The 8,995-nt window shown below is 40.8% G+C and overlaps 1 long non-coding RNA gene across 1 annotated transcript; it reads left to right on the top strand.

The window, feature by feature from the left end:
* The first annotated feature begins 2,007 nt into the window (after window positions 1–2,007).
* On the top strand, window positions 2,008–7,291 carry LOC134472056 (uncharacterized). Its single transcript, XR_010041881.1, has 3 exons — window positions 2,008–2,250; window positions 2,762–2,880; window positions 5,131–7,291. It is a non-coding gene; the product is annotated as an uncharacterized LOC134472056 (long non-coding RNA).
* The last annotated feature ends 1,704 nt before the right edge of the window (window positions 7,292–8,995 follow it).

Below are 8,995 nucleotides of genomic sequence, written 5' to 3' on the forward strand. Positions count from 1 at the left end.
GAAATTTGGCTGACTCTAACAAGGGACTTTTATTGAACAAACATACTTCATTCAAAAGCAAAAAACAGAAAGTGAATGCAATGATTTATTCCATTATATGGAGGCACATCAACTTTTTTATTGTAGATTACTGTGTAACGTTGCAGATGTTGTGTGGAGCAATGCGGGGCTTTGTGGTGCTGTCTCATTAGTCATTAAGATATGAATCTAGAGGAGGAGGAGGAGACAGCGCTTCACAGATGAGTAGCGTCATTCTTGCACACATGAATCTGCAGTAATATTCATGGGTGGGATCAGAGCAGGAGCCAACATCACATCCTAAAAGCCCATGGAAGAGAAAAAAGCTAGAAAATAAGCCTTGGAATCAGAAGTATTAAAGTGTTCAAGTACCTATCACTTACGTTTAAACTGACATGCTATTTACCTAATATATATTAATTCCTGATTGTCTTTTCAAGAAAAAGAAGTAGAAGAGAAAAGCAACACATGTGCTTCAGCCTTTAAAATAATAGAAACACTTAGATATAAAACTAACAGCACTAGAAAAATACTAACCATTTCTATTCACAAATTATCTTATCAATGCAAACACCTAAATAGAAGAGTTGGCAACATGCAGAGCTTGATGAAGAGAGCTAGAGGGAAAAAAATACTAGGGCAAACCTCAAGTGAATACAGAAATAACTTGGAGAGCTAAAAAGGAAAGCTTGTTACATGCCAGCCAGTGCATGTGTCCCTGCCAAACCAAGAAACTGTTGGTGTTCCTAGGGCATCTATGTTAAGTAACCAAAACAAAATATATTTATTTTGAACAGTTGCATTTTGAGCAGAAAATTAAACACTAAGTAAAGCTAATTCTGCAATTTTGAAGCAAACAGGCATTCACATTCTTTGAATGCACAGTTGAAAAACACTACTGCATCATTTAACTGCATTTATGCAAATGTTTTGACTAGTAATCTTCAGCAAATAAGCTGATCATTGAAAATAATGTCCAATGGCAGAGAGTATAGATCTGGGGAGCATGATGCTTATTCCTGGGAAACTTCTTAAAACTTTTAAACAAAACAAGTTATTTAATCCAGTTGGATCTGACTGAATATGTTTGCCAGAGCTCCGGATTCCTGCCTGTTGAACACCTTGTCCCGGTACCCACCAACCACCTGTCCCCTTATCCCCCCATTTCAGTGGCCTCTCAGCAACCTGTAGGTCTGCACAAGATTCGTCAGCCACTTGATTAAAAAGACATGGTGCATGGGACTCTCAGAACATTCCTGCCACTTGCTTAGTGACTTGATCCAACCTAAATGTGTCTCCTTAATAACTGGGGGTACTTAAGCATCAGAAAATAGTTCCATAGGACCTGAATTTGTTTCTTTGTTATATGGCTGCCATATACCATTGCCGTGTGCCATTTTAAGCTTTCTGGTAACGGGGCAACAGTCATAGCACAGAGGTGGGAAGAGAAAGGGCTTTGGTGGACACTTTCCTGCTCACTTTCCAGGGAAGCCACGTGGGAAGTGAAAGAAGTGGGTTTCTAGGAAATCCACACACCTGAAATGCCCTATGTCTTAGTTACTTTTTACTTGTCACTGAGACAAAATACCTGAAGCCCAAAGTTGGGAAAGGAAAGATTTATTTCTTACAGTTTTTGGAGGTTTCAGTCCATACTCAGTTGGCTCCAAGGCAGGCTTTGTTTTCCCTGCTGGATGTTGGACTTGCTTTGTTTCCAATACTTTCTATTCCCCTGTTTGTAACTTTTGGAATGGTAATGTTTATCTTGTGCTTTTGCATTTCAGCAATGTTTAACCTTGTTTCATTTGTACAGGGGCTTACAATTAAGAGTTTGCCATAGATCTTGGAGGAGACTTGGGACTTGGACTGTTCAGCAATGTTGAAACTGTTAGGACTTTGGCAACTTTTGGAGGTGGACTAAATGTCTTTTGTATAAAGGATGTACATGAGTCCTGGGGGTGAGGGGTGGAATGTCATGGTTTATGTCTGTGTCCCCCAGGCCTCATGAGTTTGCATTGTGCATTTGTTATTCTTTTACTGTATAGTGCTTGGATTGATGGTGTTAGTGCTACACCCACTTTGGGGTGGAGCTAGGATGTGATGTAATGACAGGAAGAAGGTGTGTCTTGCTCTTTGCTGGTTCCTGCTTGCTGTTTGCGGCTGCCATGAACTGCAGCCCAGCCGTGCCCACCTGTCTTGGAGCCAACTGAGTGTGGACTGAAACCTCCAAAAACTGTAAGAAATAAACCTTTCCTTTCCCAACTTGGGCTTCAGGTATTTGGTCTCAGCAATGAGTAAAAAGTAACTAAGACACCCTGGAACTTTACAACCCAGTGTGAGAGCAATTTGATAGAGGTTCTCTCTATCCTAAAATTTATATGATATAACCAATAATGTCTTGTGAAACCAAAATAGCTTAACTTTTAAATCAATAATACTAAAAAATAATTTCCCACCAACCATGCTAGAGGGAATACTTATTATCTATACTCACTACAGACTTTAAAATCATAATAATATAAAAGATCAATTTATAAGTATACACTCAAACAATAGTGAAAAGATATTTAGAGAAGTGTGACAGGCAGTAAAACTAAAAATTATTGTGACTGTTTTGGATTTTGTCATGTTTTTGTTATTGGTCAGTTTTATAAATTTTTAAATGTGCTGTGATTTTTTTCTCATTCTAAATATTCATTTTTGTACCTGACTTTGTATTTGGCATTTTATATTGTTTTAATTAAAGATAGTACCAAAACTGTACAAGATGAAAGTCCTGCAAAGCCGGAAGTCTACGCCTGTGCACTGTTGGAGGTCACGATGGAATCTACTACTGTCCCATCCTGCTGGAGTTTGTAGCCAATGGTGAGAGCACCATGGATAGAAACTGTGATGTTTAAACACAGTTAAAACAAAGGCCAAGTCATAATCCCTCCCAAATACTAGCCAGCCAGACCCTTTGACATCTCATTATCACAACAGATTTAGAAGAAGAGAGCTATTATCCCACCTTGTGTCTAAGCTGGGGTGCACTTTGGGGTTGTCATAAACCACTGGGAAAGACTTAGAAGACTGATGTGCATGAAGCATAGAGTAGCCCTCTGGGAAAGAGTTCACCATAAGGGAAGCAGAAATCTTCTTTTAGTAGCTTGACTTTGTTAAAAGTTTTATCATTAAAGGTTACACAAAGTGCAAGAATAGCAGACCGTTTGTCACTAGTTTATGCTTGTGTTTTATGGGACAAGACATTCACATTTAGATCTCACCACCCACACAAGATTCCCCTGGGTCCTCTAAAGAGATGACCAGAGCACAGAGGATCTAAGAAAACAACCTCCCTGCGGACTTGTAGAAGGGTAGGTGAACTAGACCCAAAGGAGTGTAACATAAACAACATCTTGAGGACTTCACTGCTTTCCAGTGCTGTGGCATGAGATGTGGCACCAGCAGCATTTGGTGAAAAAAAGAGAGGCCTGGCTGACACAGCATGAGTGGAGTGGTGGGTACCTGGCTGGAGTAAGTTGTCCATGAGCATAAGGAGATTTGGGGAAACACTTGGGAGACGCGCTGTAAAGACCTAAAGAAGTCGTGGCTTAACTGGTGTGGGCATGAACAAATGAAATTTGGTTTTTACCCCAAATGTGTTCCAACCTCAGGTAGATGAGGCCTGGGAAAATGTTTGTAATATCAGGGCAGGTAGTCGGGGGTCCTCAGGGATAGCACACACTTGCTATGTAGCTTTATATTCCTGATTCCTGCTATATAAAAATACGGTACAAGTGCCAGATAAATGATCATTAAGATGTCTGCTAACTCTAGAATTCTGTTCCTCAATGAAAATCTTTGTGGATCTTCCAAGGTGACATCAAGCAATTACAAGATGTTCTTTTCTGGAGGATAACACAAGAACAGAGTGTTCCTATCACATTTTCTCTTGAAAGTTGTTGCTAGTTTCCACAATGAGCCAATAAATATTGTCAAATGAGGCAGCCAGAGTATAGGTCCTCACATATTGCCAGCACTGAAAATCTATTAATATAATAAGGGCCAGTTCCCTTTGATGGGTTTATAGTTCAGTGCAACAGCTGTAAGCCTGAAGAAACATCTCATTGTGGCCAGTTAAGATTACATCTATGAGGTGACAAGAGACACATGATTCTGCAGAGGTAGAAGACTAAAACTATGACAGTGTAAAGTGCCAGTTTCTGAACACAAAGACAGTCTTGCTTTGTAGCCTGTCAGTTATGATAGAGGAGGGGACACATGCAGAGGCACCCGGGGCCTTTTCTCTGAGCTACAACCGCAGCCTTTTATTTTTATTTGGAGACACAGTCTTACTAAATACCTGAGTTGCTCATTCTGGGCTCAAACTTGTGATCCTCCTGCTTTAGCTTCTTAGAGTGCTGAAATTAAAGGTGTCTGCCACCAAGGCCAGATATCATGGCTATTTATAGGATCCTATTTTATATGATAAAAAGCAAAGTTATTATTTTTGTGTGGTATGTTCTTGCATAGCTGTTTTCTTCATTTGAATAAACTGGTAAATTTGGTGGTTCTCCAAGAAAAGAATCACCAGATCTAGAATGTGTAAAACATAAGGCCAGACAGAAAAATTCTGCAGATTCAAGTAAACTTCTCTGCATCAGAGAGATTATATACAAATGGTTACAGTCACACGAAAGGGCTGCGCTCCCACAGCTTAGACAAAGTGACTAGGAATAGTACCGAGATCTGAAAAGCATCCACTGATTTCCAAAGGAATGATGCCAAGCACAGAGCAAACAAGTCATCACCGCAACACTGCATTTATCCAATTCTCAATGTAGCCGGAACCTGGAATTCAATGAGCTTCACAGTCTTCCAAGATTATGAGATGTGGTGGTGGAAAGGTGGTTGAAAGGGTGTTAGGACCACAGAATGCACTGTCAGTGGTGTCCTGGAAATTGTGCTGTGTGTCACCCGCCCAGCCAGACATAGTTGCCCTTCTCTGTCCCCCTTGTTGCTAATCAAAATTACTTTATTCCAAGTTCTGTCACTGCAAGTCCTAGGAAAAGGATGGCTCTCTATCTTGCCAACTACCTTTTCCTCTCCTGAGATTGCATTTTCTTTTTACAGGTTGCTTCCAAAAGGATGTTGATGAATTTCCTAAGTGCTCTGTAATCAGACAAGGCTGAAAACACTAGCAAAGCTCAAATGAATTTTCATGTACCTTGGAAGTGCTAGAAATGACAACAGGAAATTAGGGAATTGCAAGGAAAATGAAAATCCTTAGTGAGTTTAGGAAAATGGCAGGCTGAAATTCCCCAGTTGCTTGCTTCTCCGCCAAAATATAATGATTTCTAAAAGAGTATGAACGGACATATAGCCTCTTTCAAGATGACCTTGGGAAAGCAGGGGTCTGTTATGAAAAGGCTGCAAGGAACAGCCAAAGAGTGCTCACAGACGACAAGACGATCATACTCCATGGAGAAAATCATGCAGCAGGCCACTTGCCTCTCAAGCACAGCCCGCCTCCCAGCACTCGGTTAAACTCCCCAGTGAGAAGCCCATGAAAATGATCCTACAGTTCTGCACCCCAGCTCATTCTGTGACAGGGAAATATAAATTTGGTGTGGATGCAAACAAACAAACATGAACTGAACACCTTTACTACCCCTGCTGCATGCTTCTCCTGCTGATGCCGTGAGGTCTATAAGCACGTGGGTCCCTGCCGTTCACATCTGTGGGCCTTGTTCCTGATTTGTCTTCCGTGTGCCATGCCACATGCAAGAGGGAACTGACACAGAAGAGTCAAACAAACTGTTTAGACCACTAGATCTTAGTCTTGGTTCACACAAAAATCTTTTATGGAACTTGATAGAAAAGCCCATACCTGGAGCCTACCTTAACCCAAATAACAGAACCTCATATTCAAACAGTAGCATGTGTTAAAAGTTGATGCAGGTAGAAATATCTTTGGAATGAAAGACTTAAGTCAATGACTCCCAAACTTTGCTCAAATGCAAAAACTGTCTTTGTGTGTCAACTCTTTAGGAATCTCACATTCTGGTTGTAAAATCTGGGGGAGTTTTAAAAGCCTAATGTTTGAGTTGCAGTATGAATAAGTTCAATCAGAATTTCTGGGTTTTTGAACCAAGCATCAGTGTTTTTAAAAATTTCTCAAAATGTTTCAGAAGTGTAGCCAAACTGGGCTGGGAGCCAATGAGTTTAATGATAATAATCTACCCTAAACAGTAGTGTGTGTGTGTGTGTGTGTGTGTGTGTGTGTGTGTGTGTATTAGAGAAGGGGGATACTTGAATGAAAAAGTGTCTTCCAAGACAGGCGCAAGAAATTAATGGTGTTTGGTTAGAGCCTAGCTGTGGTATTAACAAGCCTAAAGATAGAACATGTCACCTGAAGCAGGATGTCTGCATGGAACACGGAAAGTGGGGGTCAGAGAGGAAAGCCTGGCAAGGGAGGAGTACATGGAGGGTGTCAAGGGAACAGCCAGTCCTATCTGTCTGGCAGGTCCACTTCCAAAGAAGAGATGAAAGCATTAGCTTAAGAACATGTGACAGCCTTTGACATTAAGACAATCCATCTACAATCCCCTTCTTGGGCTGTGTACCCAAGCTGCATTCCATGATGGCCTGTTTTCCCTTTCATTTCCTCCTGGGAGAAAATGTGTTAGTCAAGGTGACACAAGTGTCCACTTTGCTTAGAAGTTCTTATTTCTCATTGTAAATTAAAAAATTGTCATTTTTATTTATGTAGCAGTCTCTTGAGAGCTTGAATGATAAGAATCTGTCCCTGAGAAACTAACCCACTCTAGCATGTTGAAAAGTTCAATTTTCAAGCCTGAAAATCAGTTTCCCTAAGGTGCCACTATCTCCAAGTGTCTGGGACACAGTACTGAGCCATTTTCATGAGAATTCTCTGCCATCCTGGAAATTCTTGGCAGCTTGTGGACAGCACTTTATACTGCTGTGTGTTACCATGTTAGTGTCAGGACACTACAGGCAGTGGTGACAGTGTAAAAATGTACACCCATGTCAGTGGCACTGCCCTCTCTGTATAATGCCAGCAGAGTTTCGGAAGTCTGTGGGACAGTGTTCATCTTGTAGGCAGATGGTCTTAGGGGATCCCAGGGAAGAGATTGTCATATGTGAGGCCTAAGGAAGCACTGGGAAGCTCAGAATCCTGATCTTTTGCTAATCAGTACAACATCATTTTGATATTTTAAGAAGGAGTAGATGTAGCCACACTGGTACGTAACAGCTGAGTATCAGTCTTGTATTAGATAACAAACATTTATTAATTAAAGCACCTTTCTCAGGCAGATGGCATTCCTCTATCTGGTCTCCCACAAAACGTCAAAGCTGTCCTGCCCAGAACTCTCTAACATCAGCCTCATGAGAGACTGATTCAGCACAGTTTGACTTTCCACCATGCATGCTTGGGAGGTGGTCAGTTTTGGTGGGTGGGACATGGTGGGCACAAAGGGAAGTAGGTGTGGCTTCTTTGTGGGATTAAGAATGCAAAACACAGGGCTAGTTGGACTTTGATTTAGGAAAGTGTGAAAGCCAGTATCTTTTGCAAATGTGAAATTCCTTTGACAAAAATCACAAGTCTGCACCACCATGTTCTGATATTAAAGCCCAATATCCACTTGTTTAATGTCTTTGACAAGGCAATCTAAGAGATGAGCATAAAAGTTCTGATGCCCTTCAGAGTGGAATCTACCACAATTCCCCAAAAAGTCAACTGGTGAAGAACTGTCTTTTTAGCATTCTGTTCTAACTGTTCCTACATTTGATATTCTGAGATGAATTACTGCAGAGAGATGCCCCTGGGTGACAATGCGGAACACTTGCCTACTTTTCTCTACTGCTTTGTCATTCTGGTGGCAATTTGTCCAGGTCCTTCCTTGGGGTACAAAGAGATAGGTGCCCAATAAAATAGAGAGCTGTAAGAGGTCTTTAGGGTTGGCTGTGTCGTTATTGTGAAATGTAAGTATGCCGGTTCATATTTCATGGTGCTATCCATGGTTTAGCTCTTCAGTCCTTTCCCCTGTATCTTACCCTAGACCTGCTCCCCATCTCCACCCTCTTAAACTGTAGAGAAACATATATTGTCATGCTTGACTAGAGGTGTACTGAGAGGAAGTTAGTATTCTTCCTACAATAGTTCATACTTTCACTAATGCATACATTTTTTCATAGTTCCTTGGTATATATGATGAGAATGAGGCTATTTGGTACTCACTAATGACACAAGTGTCTAATAGGTGGATGGATACTATATAGTTACAATACCAGAATATATCTAGAGCCACTCTGAAGATGAACCACAGCAGCAAAAGATTTTTTTCCAAGTCACTATTTTGATGTCATCTTCCATCTTAGAAATATCTCAGCTGAAATAGAAACAGAAGAAAATTATCCAAAGCAAAAAAATCTATGTTTTGTGAGTGAAACTAGTACGTGAACTCGGGCTGTCAGTGGACCCTGCTACCAGCTGGTTTGAGGGGCAGAAATGGGAATGTTAATAAACACCCTAATGAAAGGAAGTTGTTGGATAGTAGTTAATATATGTCATTAGTTCTGTCCCTTTGGCCAGACACTGCAGACAGGCTGAAACCATACATACAAATGAGTGTCTGCCAGGACTTGTGTGAGGAAATAGGGGACAGCGTCATTGTGAGAGGCCCATGCTGTCAGCAACTTTAAATCACAGAGCCACTTAGTAACAAAACCAGGGAGGCTTTTATATTCCACAACCGAGTGGCTTAACATTTTAAAATCTTAATAAATATTTTTCCACCCCTGTATATTTTTCTTTCAACCTCAAATAGGCTGTCGTTAGTTTTGTCTTTTAAGAAAAATACTGAAAGCCCTTTTCTGTCTTTTTAGATCCATGAACACATAACGGTTTTAGTTTGTTAAGCCAAAATTCCCTTATCTCTCTAGGAAGAGAGGTGAGTACATAGGTCCCGTGGGT

The sequence above is a fragment of the Cavia porcellus genome, unplaced genomic scaffold (assembly GCF_034190915.1).
Source record: "Cavia porcellus strain 051 isolate PalLab524CR breed Dunkin Hartley unplaced genomic scaffold, mCavPor4.1 scaffold_21, whole genome shotgun sequence".
NCBI lineage: Eukaryota > Metazoa > Chordata > Mammalia > Rodentia > Caviidae > Cavia > Cavia porcellus.